The sequence below is a fragment of the Nansenia antarctica genome (genome assembly GCF_963989245.1).
Source record: "Nansenia antarctica genome assembly, chromosome: 1".
NCBI classification, from domain to species: Eukaryota; Metazoa; Chordata; class Actinopteri; order Argentiniformes; family Microstomatidae; genus Nansenia; species Nansenia antarctica.
Window position 1 is genome coordinate 25,328,604 of NC_137674.1, and position 13,179 is coordinate 25,341,782.

The following is a 13,179-nucleotide window of genomic DNA, read 5'->3' on the forward strand; positions in this document are numbered from 1 at the left end:
TAATGAATAATAGCCGGGCTAGCATTAACGTCAGCAGAGTTTACCAGCGGTAAATAAGTCGCATAATATAGGCTATAAGACCCTGAGTAATTCCCTATTCTTTAGAGAAATAATATGTGAACTAATTTATAGGCTATAGCTCTCGGGTGATACGCACTCACCCCGCCCACGCCGTCTAAGTGCTATCCCTTATCACTTATCAGACCCCTGAAATGCCCCTCATGATCTTCATATGACGTGATATCCTTTCAATCCCCCAATGACCCCCCTGGGACTCAAATTAAAATATGCAAAGATATCGGCCTGCATAGATGCACAATATCAAGCTTATGGGTCGCAAATGGGTTACAATGATCATGGACAAATCGTCTGCTAAATGACTGTAACCCCTTATGCGACATTTGCACTTGATCAAATAGGCTATAGACTACAAAATGAATCAAATAGCCTACGAAACATGCATTGATTTATAGGCGATGCAGCAAAAGATATATATATATATGTATTTACAACTATAAGATTCAATGCGTGAATCTCAGTCGCGGAGTTCATTTGTATTTCTGTCATGCTTTTCATTTCGTTTTGTTCTGTGTTTAGAACAACAAAATATGGTGTCTGGAAAGCCAACTTATGCTTAACTATGGGTGAAATATGTTTGCTTTGTTTTGATATACAATGAATATTGGCCTATTATAATCATGAAAATCAGATATAAACATGATAATCATGTTATTATATCACTATAGGCTATTTGCGCTTCTGCTTAGATGATGAACTGCATTTCATTGTCTGGTATGTGTACTCTGCAATGACAATAACATCTAATCTAATCTAATATTTGTTTTTTAATTTGATTGATAATTACAAACATTATTATTTCATATTTCTGCAGGCCGACTAATCGCCCTTCATATATGGCATGTAGGTTACCGCCTCTTTCTGAAGGGCGATTCTTATAGAAACATGAACATCATTCTGATTGTCATGATTGTAATAGGCTAATATTCATTGTATTATTTATATTTATAATAATGTTGTCAAAACATCCAAGAACGCCTTATATCAAAACAAAGCAAACATATTTCACCCATAGTCAAGCACATTTGACTTTCCAGACACCATATTTTGTTGTTCTAAACACAGAACAAAACGAAATGAAAAGCATGACAGAAATACAAATGAACTCCCCGACTGAGATTAACGCATTGAATTTTATAGTTGTAAATACATATATATATTTTGCTGTATCGCCTATAAATCAATGCATGTTTCGTAGGCTATTTGATTCATTGTCTATAGCCATTTGATCAAGTGCAAATGTCGCATAAGGGGTTACAGTCATTTAGCAGACGATTTGTCCAGGATCATTGTAACCCATTTACGACCGATAAGCATGATAGTAAGCCGATATCTTTGCATATTTTAATTTGACTCCGGGTCATTGAGGGATATCACGTCCTATGATGATCATGAGGGGCATTTCAGGGGTCTGATAAGTGATAAGCGATAGCACTTAGACGGCGTGGGCGGGGTGAGTGCATTCGAGAGCTATAAATTAGTCCACAGGTATGCTGGGCAACTCACTGAGCAGTTGCGCGGTATCTGTGCATTACTATTTACAATGAGTCGGAGGGCAGATGCAATATTGGCCGTGCTAAACGATATTATCCCGGAGGAATCAGAGGGCGAACTGTGCGAGGACCTCGAGGACCTGGAGGAATTCTACATTATTGAATCTGACTCAGGTTCAGAATGTTCAGAATCAGACCCTGAAATTGAATGCGCCAACCCTAACCCATGTGAAGAGACCAGGGATCTGTTGGAAGAGAGAGCACAGGATGGCACAGTATGGACTGAGCAACCTCCTGGCAGCTCTCGGAGAGGGAGACCGCGAGAGGCCAATAGAAGGAGCGCAGGGCCCACCCGCCGCGCCAAGGAACATATTACAAGTCCATTGAGCAGTCTACTGTGTTTGATTGACACAGAAATGTGGCAACAGATTCTAAAGTACACTCAGGCAGAAGCTGACCGAAATAATGCTGAGATGTTCAACGTGACAATGGACGAGCTAAAAGCATTCGTGGGTCTCCTTTATTACAAAGGGCTTCTGGTTTCGAAAAGTATGGAAATGGATGAGTTTTGTTCTGATGAACTTCGACATTCTGTGTTCAACGACACAATGTCTCGCCAGAAATTCCAAGATATCATGCGCTATCTACGCTTTGACGACAAGAACACAAGGGCTGTCCGCCTTCTGGAGGATAAATTTGCCATGATATCAGAGATTTTTGACAAATTTGTGAAAAACAGTATTGCATCTTACACGCCTGGTGAGAACATTACTGTAGCTGAACAACTGTGTCCGACCAATGCACGATGTCGTTTCACACAGTACATGGCCAATATACCTGAGAAATTTGGCATAAAGTTCTGGGTTGCAGCGGACGTCGACAGCAAATACATCTTGAATGCACATCCATATCTCGGGAAAGATGAGAGCAGGCCGGCCGGTCAGCGGTTATCGGACAATGTTGTGATGCGTCTGATGGAGCCTTTCCTAGGCAACGGAAGAAATGTCACGACAGACAGTTACTTCACCTCGTTGCCACTGGCAAACACTCTGTTGGAGAACAACACCACCATTGTTGGCATAATGAATAACATCAGACGAGAGTTGCCCCCATGTACACGGGCCCAGACTGAAATATTTTCCAGCAAGGTGCTGAGGGCTGGAGAAGCCACACTCACCGTCTACCAGGCAAAACCAAAGGGAAAAGTATGTCTCCTCAGCACACTGCATCAGACAGTTTCAACAGATGATGGCCCAGAGAAACTGCCCGAAACGGTTTCCCACTACAAGAGCACTACGTTTGGTGTTGACGTTATGGACAAGATGGCAAGCCGTTATTCAGTAAGAGGGACCTGCCGCTGGCCTGTAGCTGTGTTCTACAACATCTTAGACCTGGCTGCAATTAATGCACACATTCTGTACAGCCAATGCATGGGCGTCAGTATAAGCAGGAAGAAATTCCTTTTTAAGCTGGCAGGGGAGCTGTGTGAGCCTCTGGTAATGACAGGTCTTCCTTCAGCAGCGAGAAGGCGACTGCACCTCGAAACTCCTCGCCCACCTCCGTCCCCACATGTGAAAAGAAAAAAGTGTCAAGGCGCCATATGTCGAGGGAACAAAGCAATTCACATCTGCCAGTCATGTGGACGATTTGTCTGTGGCACATGCACCAAGCCAGCAACGGTGTGTTGGGGATGCTGACTGTCCCATGGCCAGGCCTGATGCCTCTCCTGCCCTGTCTACCTGACAGCGCCCACGCTGAGCGCTCCGGCGACCTCCTATTCACTTTCTACTTGTTTATACCATACTTTTTACTTGGAAGAATTGACGTGAACATTGCAAGTAAATAAAAATATTACTTGAATTATCTGTCTCTCTGTCTGTGTTCGTTTGTAGTACAAATATCACATCTGATATATCTATGTAAAGACACTGCAACATGAACACACTATATTTTCACTTTTCACAACAGCTATTTTCATTTCATTTATAATGTGCACTAAACAAACAAAATAATGTATACACTCTGCAATTGGCTACTATACAATGGTGCCAAAATCAACTATCCAAATATGAATCTGCGTATATCTGTGTACAACCGTCTTGACTGTTGTGTAGCCTATTATTATCATTGCCGAGTCATGCCTACACAGGTCGACATGAGAATTGTTGGCTACTTCATATCATAACTGAACATTCATATATATAGCCTATTGCATTATTTGAAAATATAATACATTATCAATATCTTATTATCAATGATCAATATACTCTCTCCCTTCTTCTCCTTACTTTCTGTCTGTCTTCACTATATCTGTCCAATAACATAAAAGTTATGAGTGGGACTGCCCCACTCAGAAAGAAAACAACATTATATTAAAAAAACAAATAATACAATATTATAAATATCCGTTCGTTATATCGTTGATGATTACAGGCATAATCAAATGTATGATTTGAAATTACATACTGTACAGTTTATAATTGTATAGCCTATATATAAACACATTATGTTATCAGTCTTATTCACTGTAATTCAGCACTGAAGCCTGAAGATTGAGCACAGTGTGTGTCCCCTTGCTACCTCTGCTGATATAAAAGAGAATTGCAGCCTTGGAGAAAAATATGGCAGCCGAATACCAAGGCAAATACACAGACACACACAGAAATACTGCAAAATCGCTTTATACTAACTCGATTTTGAAAATGTAAAGATGCTGAGTGGTAGAACGCACATATCTAGGAAACGTCATGAAAGGAGGGTCCTGAAATTTGATCGAGTGCAAAGGTAGACAACTTTTGGTACTCACTGAGATCAAATGACACCTCACGGCTGCCCTAGTGTTAAACGTACCATTTTTCCTCAAGTGAATTGTTTTGGGTGTGTCATAACATCAACACAGACCCTGCTTGCGTCTCTCAGCGACTTTTTTTTACTACTGGGCTCTATCTAGTCGCTACACTAAGGAAGGTAAAATGTCATGATGCACCATTTTCTCTTCAGAGGAGACTGGGTCCAGAGACATGGCAGCTCCAGTCCAGTGCAATCAGGGGTTTACCTCCTCCCATTGGCATGAAGACATCTTCAATGTTACGCATTCGGGATCAACATCTATTATGTGTCATTGCTAGATAATCAGCATGGCCTTCTAGGCCAGAATGTTGTGCTCAGACAAGGTAGTGTGTCTTCAAACTGGAGGTTTTTAAATCCCTCCTAAAAACCCACCTGTTTTCCCTGGCCTTCCCCCCCACTTAGCCATCGTTAGGTCCCTGGCTTTTATTGTTTTTAGTCCTTTTATCTTCTCTTTAATCTAACGTGGAGTAAAGACCACCACCATCAAGGTGTCCGACTGGGTTCGGGCCCGTAGGCCCCAGCGACATAACAAGATGGCATCTTTCTGGTCTCAGCCCCTTCAGGTGACACGTCAGCTGGGGCCAGCCACGTTCCTGCTGAGCGACGGATCCCGCTGGCACGCCAGCCGACTGCGGACGGTGCCTGGTCCTCCTGGGCCTGCCATGGCCACACTGCTGCCAGCAGCCGGCGCAGCAGAGACAGATAGAACTGTCTCAAAGGCCTCGAGTCCTGTACTGCTAAGGGCAGCTAGGCCGCCCCAGGCTCCGCCGCAGCCACTGCCTATGTGGCCTCCACCCGCTCAGCCTCTACCTGCTGTTCCTCTTCCTCACCCTCCTCCACCTAACCCTGGCTTCCTCGCAGCCCAGGGGGGAGGTCGATAGGCCACAGCGGGAACGGGCTCGCCCTGCACACCTCCAGGACTATGTCACTAAATTTCACACATAGGCCTTCAGGCCCTACTCCTGTTTGACTGTTACTTTAGTTGTTTGAGTTTTGGAAAGGGGGGGGGAAATGTTATGTACGACAGTGTCATTGTTTGCAGCACTTTGTTGCCCTTTACGACGTCACGTTCTGTACGTCCGTTAGAGCTTTACGGCCGTGTGTGTTGTCAGAATGCATGGCACATGGCAAGTAAACGGAGCTCAGTAATTATACCCGTGTGGATCTACGTTTCTTAGCACAACACAAACATAATAACAGGGTCGTTGTATTTTTTGTTGACCGCATTTTCGTTATATATTGTTTGTTATTTTCTTATTTTATACGGATACATTTTGTACGTTCACTAGTTTGATTGTTCCATTTCAATAAATGCTTAAAGTTTAAACGTACCATTTTTCCTCAAGTGAATTGTTTTGGGCGTGTCATAACATCAACACAGACCCTGCTTGCGTCTCTCAACGACTTTTTTTTTTACTACTGGGCTCTATCTAGTCGCTACACTAAGGAAGGTAAAATGTCATGATGCACCATTTTCTCTTCAGAGGAGACTGGGTCCAGAGACATGGCAGCTCCAGTCCAGTGCAATCAGGGGTTTACCTCCTCCCATTGGCATGAAGACATCTTCAATGTTACGCATTCGGGATCAACATCTATTATGTGTCATTGCTAGATAATCAGCATGGCCTTCTAGGCCAGAATGTTGTGCTCAGACAAGGTAGTGTGTCTTCAAACTGGAGGTTTTTAAATCCCTCCTAAAAACCCACCTGTTTTCCCTGGCCTTCCCCCCCACTTAGCCATCGTTAGGTCCCTGGCTTTTATTGTTTTTAGTCCTTTTATCTTCTCTTTAATTTTTTAATCATATCTTGTATTGTATTGTGTTGCATCTTATTTAATATCCTGCACTTTACCTGTTCTACACCTGAGAAGTACTTTGGTTCAGCTGCTGCTGTATGTAAACGTGCTATACAAATAAAGCTGACTTGACTTCAAACTGAATGCACTGACAAAGAAATGACCATCATAAGAGGCAAGATTTTTAGTTTTGAGTTAATGTTTATTAAAATAATCTTTTTTTTACATAGTGTTAAATACAATTTCTATAAGGAAAAACAAATATTAACCAGAATTCAGATAGGGAGGGTTGAAATCAACTTTCATGAATATGCCATCACCGTGACCCCCATAATAACTTTTTGTATAATTACGATCAAATCCCTTGCTACTGTCTGAGTCTGACGCCATTCAGACAGGGGAACAGGAGAGGAGAGAGATCTAAAGTCCTGTACAGTAGCATGTCTGTGCAAATCCAGCAGGGAACCAGTTCCAGAGGAGTACTGTATGCTTGAGCCATATTTCAGCAGCTTGCTCAATCTCTACTACCACAACGACCATTTAAAACCGGTTCACCAAACATCATTCTCTCTTTCCTTTTAAAACCCTATCCTATCTCCCACCGGGATGGTCATGGTGCATTTCTGGGGAGTACGTCAGCAGAACCACCATCACCCAGAGGTGCAAAAGTGCCTGTAACAAAAAAAGTGGTTACTGCAATATTTAGTCAGTTATACAGCATCATTTTGTGAGCTTAGAATGATAAGGTTCTATCTCCGTTTAGGGTATAGTTCAGAGATATTGAGCGTCAAAGTTTTTACATTCCATTATGTTTTGTGAGATGGAACCTTTGTATTTTATGAATCACTAACTAAAAAATGTAAACATTTAAAAAAAGAACACCACACAGGCATTAATAAACTATTCTTTAGAGAAATAATATGTGAACTAATTTATAGCCTATAGCTCTCGGGTGATACGCACTCACCCCGCCCACGCCGTCTAAGTGCTATCCCTTATCACTTATCAGACCCCTGAAATGCCCCTCATGATCTTCATATGACCTGATATCCTTTCAATCCCTCAATGACCCCCCTGGGACTCAAATTAAAATATGCAAAGATATCGGCCTGCATAGATGCACAATATCAAGCTTATGGGTCGCAAATGGGTTACAATGGTCCTGGACAAATCGTCTGCTAAATGACTGTAACCCCTTATGCGACATTTGCAAATAGGCTATAGACTACAACATGAATCAAATAGCCTACGAAACATGCATTGATTTATAGGCGATGCAGCAAAAGATATACAGGTATTTACAACTATAAGATTCAATGCGTTAATCTCAGTCGCGGAGTTCATTTGTGTTTCTGTCATGCTTTTCATTTCGTTTTGTTCTGTGTTTAGAACAACAAAATATGGTGTCTGGAAAGCCAACTTATGCTTAACTAATATGTTTGCTTTGTTTTGATATACAATGAATATTAGCCTATTACAATCATGAAAATCAGATATAAACATGATAATCATGTTATTATATCACTATAGGCTATTTGCGCTTCTGCTTAGATGATGAACTGCATTTCATTGTATTTGTACTCTGCAATGACAATAACATCTAATCTAATCTAATATTTGTATTTTAATTTGATTGATAATTACAATCATTATTATTTCATATTTCTGTAGGCCGACTAATCGCCCTTCATCTAGCCTATGCATGTAGGTTACCGCCTCTTTCTGTATGAAGGGCGATTCTCATATAGAAACATGAACATCATTCTGATTGTCATGATTGTAATAGGCTAATATTCATTGTATTATTTATATTTATAATAATGTTGTCAAAACATCCAAGAACGCCTTATATCAAAACAAAGCAAACATATTTCACCCATAGTCAAGCATATTTGACTTTCCAGACACCATATTTTGTTGTTCTAAACACAGAACAAAACGAAATGAAAAGCATGACAGAAATACAAATGAACTCCCCGACTGAGATTAACGCATTGAATCTTATAGTTGTAAATACATCTATATATTTTGCTGCATCGCCTATAAATCAATGCATGTATAGGCTGTGATTCATTTTGTAGTCTATAGCCTATTTGATCAAGTGCAAATGTCGCATAAGGGGTTACAGTCATTTAGCAGACGATTTGTCCAGGATCATTGTAACCCATTTACGACCGATAAGCTTGATAGTAAGCCGATATCTTTGCATATTTTAATTTGACTCCCAGGAGGGTCATTGAGGGATATCACGTCCTATGATGATCATGAGGGGCATTTCAGGGATCTGATAGCCAATTTCAAGACGTCAGCCATGTCATCTCAAGGTCGTCGGTTCGATTCCGGCCGCGGACATGTATTACTGCCTGTCATCCCTGCTCTCTCTCTCACCCATCTTTCCTGTCAATATCTACTGCCTCTATCCCATTAAAGCAGAAATGCCCTAAAAATTGAGTACATTACTAACTGACGCTATGAGTTAGAGCTATATTCCTGATACGGTCATAGTCATAAAAATGGTCACACTGATCGTTAGCCTAATGAATAATAGCCGGGCTAGCATTAACGTCAGCAGAGTTTACCAGCGGTAAATAAGTCGCATAATATAGGCTATAAGACCCTGAGTAATTCCCTATTCTTTAGAGAAATAATATGTGAACTAATTTATAGGCTATAGCTCTCGGGTGATACGCACTCACCCCGCCCACGCCGTCTAAGTGCTATCCCTTATCACTTATCAGACCCCTGAAATGCCCCTCATGATCTTCATATGACGTGATATCCTTTCAATCCCTCAATGACCCCCCTGGGACTCAAATTAAAATATGCAAAGATATCGGCCTGCATAGATGCACAATATCAAGCTTATGGGTCGCAAATGGGTTACAATGATCCTGGACAAATCGTCTGCTAAATGACTGTAACCCCTTATGCGACATTTGCACTTGATCAAATAGGCTATAGACTACAAAATGAATCAAATAGCCTACGAAACATGCATTGATTTATAGGCGATGCAGCAAAATATATATATATATATATATATATATATGTATTTACAACTATAAGATTCAATGCGTGAATCTCAGTCGCGGAGTTCATTTGTATTTCTGTCATGCTTTTCATTTCGTTTTGTTCTGTGTTTAGAACAACAAAATATGGTGTCTGGAAAGCCAACTTATGCTTAACTATGGGTGAAATATGTTTGCTTTGTTTTGATATACAATGAATATTGGCCTATTATAATTATGAAAATCAGATATAAACATGATAATGATGTTATTATATCACTATAGGCTATTTGCGCTTCTGCTTAGATGATGAACTGCATTTCATTGTCTGGTATGTGTACTCTGCAATGACAATAACATCTAATCTAATCTAATATTTGTTTTTTAATTTGATTGATAATTACAAACATTATTATTTCATATTTCTGCAGGCCGACTAATCACCCTTCATATATGGCATGTAGGTTACCGCCTCTTTCTGAAGGGCGATTCTTATAGAAACATGAACATCATTCTGATTGTCATGATTGTAATAGGCTAATATTCATTGTATTATTTATATTTATAATAATGTTGTCAAAACATCCAAGAACGCCTTATATCAAAACAAAGCAAACATATTTCACCCATAGTCAAGCACATTTGACTTTCCAGACACCATATTTTGTTGTTCTAAACACAGAACAAAACGAAATGAAAAGCATGACAGAAATACAAATGAACTCCCCGACTGAGATTAACGCATTGAATCTTATAGTTGTAAATACATATATATATTTTGCTGTATCGCCTATAAATCAATGCATGTTTCGTAGGCTATTTGATTCATTTTGTAGTCTATAGCCTATTTGATCAAGTGCAAATGTCGCATAAGGGGTTACAGTCATTTAGCAGACGATTTGTCCAGGATCATTGTAACCCATTTACGACCGATAAGCATGATAGTAAGCCGATATCTTTGCATATTTTAATTTGACTCCCAGGAGGGTCATTGAGGGATATCACGTCCTATGATGATCATGAGGGGCATTTCAGGGGTCTGATAAGTGATAAGCGATAGCACTTAGACGGCGTGGGCGGGGTGAGTGCATTCGAGAGCTATAAATTAGTCCACAGGTATGCTAGGCAACTCACTGAGCAGTTGCGCGGTATCTGTGCATTACTATTTACAATGAGTCGGAGGGCAGATGCAATATTGGCCGTGCTAAACGATATTATCCCGGAGGAATCAGAGGGCGAACTGTGCGAGGACCTCGAGGACCTGGAGGAATTCTACATGATTGAATCTGACTCAGGTTCAGAATCAGACCCTGAAATTGAATGCGCCAACCCTAACCCATGTGAAGAGACCAGGGATCTGTTGGAAGAGAGAGCACAGGATGGCACAGTATGGACTGAGCAACCTCCTGGCAGCTCTCGGAGAGGGAGACCGCGAGAGGCCAATAGAAGGAGCGCAGGGCCCACCCGCCGCGCCAAGGAACATATTACAAGTCCATTGAGCAGTCTACTGTGTTTGATTGACACAGAAATGTGGCAACAGATTCTAAAGTACACTCAGGCAGAAGCTGACCGAAGTAATGCTGAGATGTTCAACGTGACAATGGACGAGCTAAAAGCATTCGTGGGTCTCCTTTATTACAAAGGGCTTCTGGTTTCGAAAAGTATGGAAATGGATGAGTTTTGTTCTGATGAACTTCGACATTCTGTGTTCAACGACACAATGTCTCGCCAGAAATTCCAAGATATCATGCGCTATCTACGCTTTGACGACAAGAACACAAGGGCTGTCCGCCTTCTGGAGGATAAATTTGCCATGATATCAGAGATTTTTGACACATTTGTGAAAAACAGTATTGCATCTTACACGCCTGGTGAGAACATTACTGTAGCTGAACAACTGTGTCCGACCAATGCACGATGTCGTTTCACACAGTACATGGCCAATATACCTGAGAAATTTGGCATAAAGTTCTGGGTTGCAGCGGACGTCGACAGCAAATACATCTTGAATGCACATCCATATCTCGGGAAAGATGAGAGCAGGCCGGCCGGTCAGCGGTTATCGGACAATGTTGTGATGCGTCTGATGGAGCCTTTCCTAGGCAACGGAAGAAATGTCACGACAGACAGTTACTTCACCTCGTTGCCACTGGCAAACACTCTGTTGGAGAATAACACCACCATTGTTGGCATAATGAATAACATCAGACGAGAGTTGCCCCCATGTACACGGGCCCAGACTGAAATATTTTCCAGCAAGGTGCTGAGGGCTGGAGAAGCCACACTCACCGTCTACCAGGCAAAACCAAAGGGAAAAGTATGTCTCCTCAGCACACTGCATCAGACAGTTTCAACAGATGATGGCCCAGAGAAACTGCCCGAAACGGTTTCCCACTACAAGAGCACTACGTTTGGTGTTGACGTTATGGACAAGATGGCAAGCCGTTATTCAGTAAGAGGGACCTGCCGCTGGCCTGTAGCTGTGTTCTACAACATCTTAGACCTGGCTGCAATTAATGCACACATTCTGTACAGCCAATGCATGGGCGTCAGTATAAGCAGGAAGAAATTCCTTTTTAAGCTGGCAGGGGAGCTGTGTGAGCCTCTGGTAATGACAGGTCTTCCTTCTACACCAGCAGAGAGAAGGCGACTGCACCTCGAAACTCCTCGCCCACCTCCGTCCCCACATGTGAAAAGAAAAAAGTGTCAAGGCGCCATATGTCGAGGGAACAAAGCAATTCACATCTGCCAGTCATGTGGACGATTTGTCTGTGGCACATGCACCAAGCCAGCAACGGTGTGCTGGGGATGCTGACTGTCCCATGGCCAGGCCTGATGCCTCTCCTGCCCTGTCTACCTGACAGCGCCCACGCTGAGCGCTCCGGCGACCTCCTATTCACTTTCTACTTGTTTATACCATACTTTTTACTTGGAAGAATTGACGTGAACATTGCAAGTAAATAAAAATATTACTTGAATTATCTGTCTCTCTGTCTGTGTTCGTTTGTAGTACAAATATCACATCTGATATATCTATGTAAAGACACTGCAACATGAACACACTATATTTTCACTTTTCACAACAGCTATTTTCATTTCATTTATAATGTGCACTAAACAAACAAAATAATGTATACACTCTGCAATTGGCTACTATACAATGGTGCCAAAATCAACTATCCAAATATGAATCTGCGTATATCTGTGTACAACTGTCTTGACTGTTGTGTAGCCTATTATTATCATTGCCGAGTCATGCCTACACAGGTCGACATGAGAATTGTTGGCTACTTCATATCATAACTGAACATTCATATATATAGCCTATTGCATTATTTGAAAATATAATACATTATCAATATCTTATTATCAATGATCAATATACTCTCTCCCTTCTTCTCCTTACTTTCTGTCTGTCTTCACTATATCTGTCCAATAACATAAAAGTTATGAGTGGGACTGCCCCACTCAGAAAGAAAACAACATTATATTTTTAAAAAAACAATATACAATATTATAAATATCCGTTCGTTATATCGTTGATGATTACAGGCATAATCAAATGTATGATTTGAAATTACATACTGTACAGTTTATAATTGTATAGCCTATATATAAACACATTATGTTATCAGTCTTATTCACTGTAATTCAGCACTGAAGCCTGAAGATTGAGCACAGTGTGTGTCCCCTTGCTACCTCTGCTGATATAAAAGAGAATTGCAGCCTTGGAGAAAAATATGGCAGCCGAATACCAAGGCAAATACACAGACACACACAGAAATACTGCAAAATCGCTTTATACTAACTCGATTTTGAAAATGTAAAGATGCTGAGTGGTAGAACGCACATATCTAGGAAACGTCATGAAAGGAGGGTCCTGAAATTTGATCGAGTGCAAAGGTAGACAACTTTTGGTACTCACTGAGATCAAATGACACCTCACGGCTGCCCTA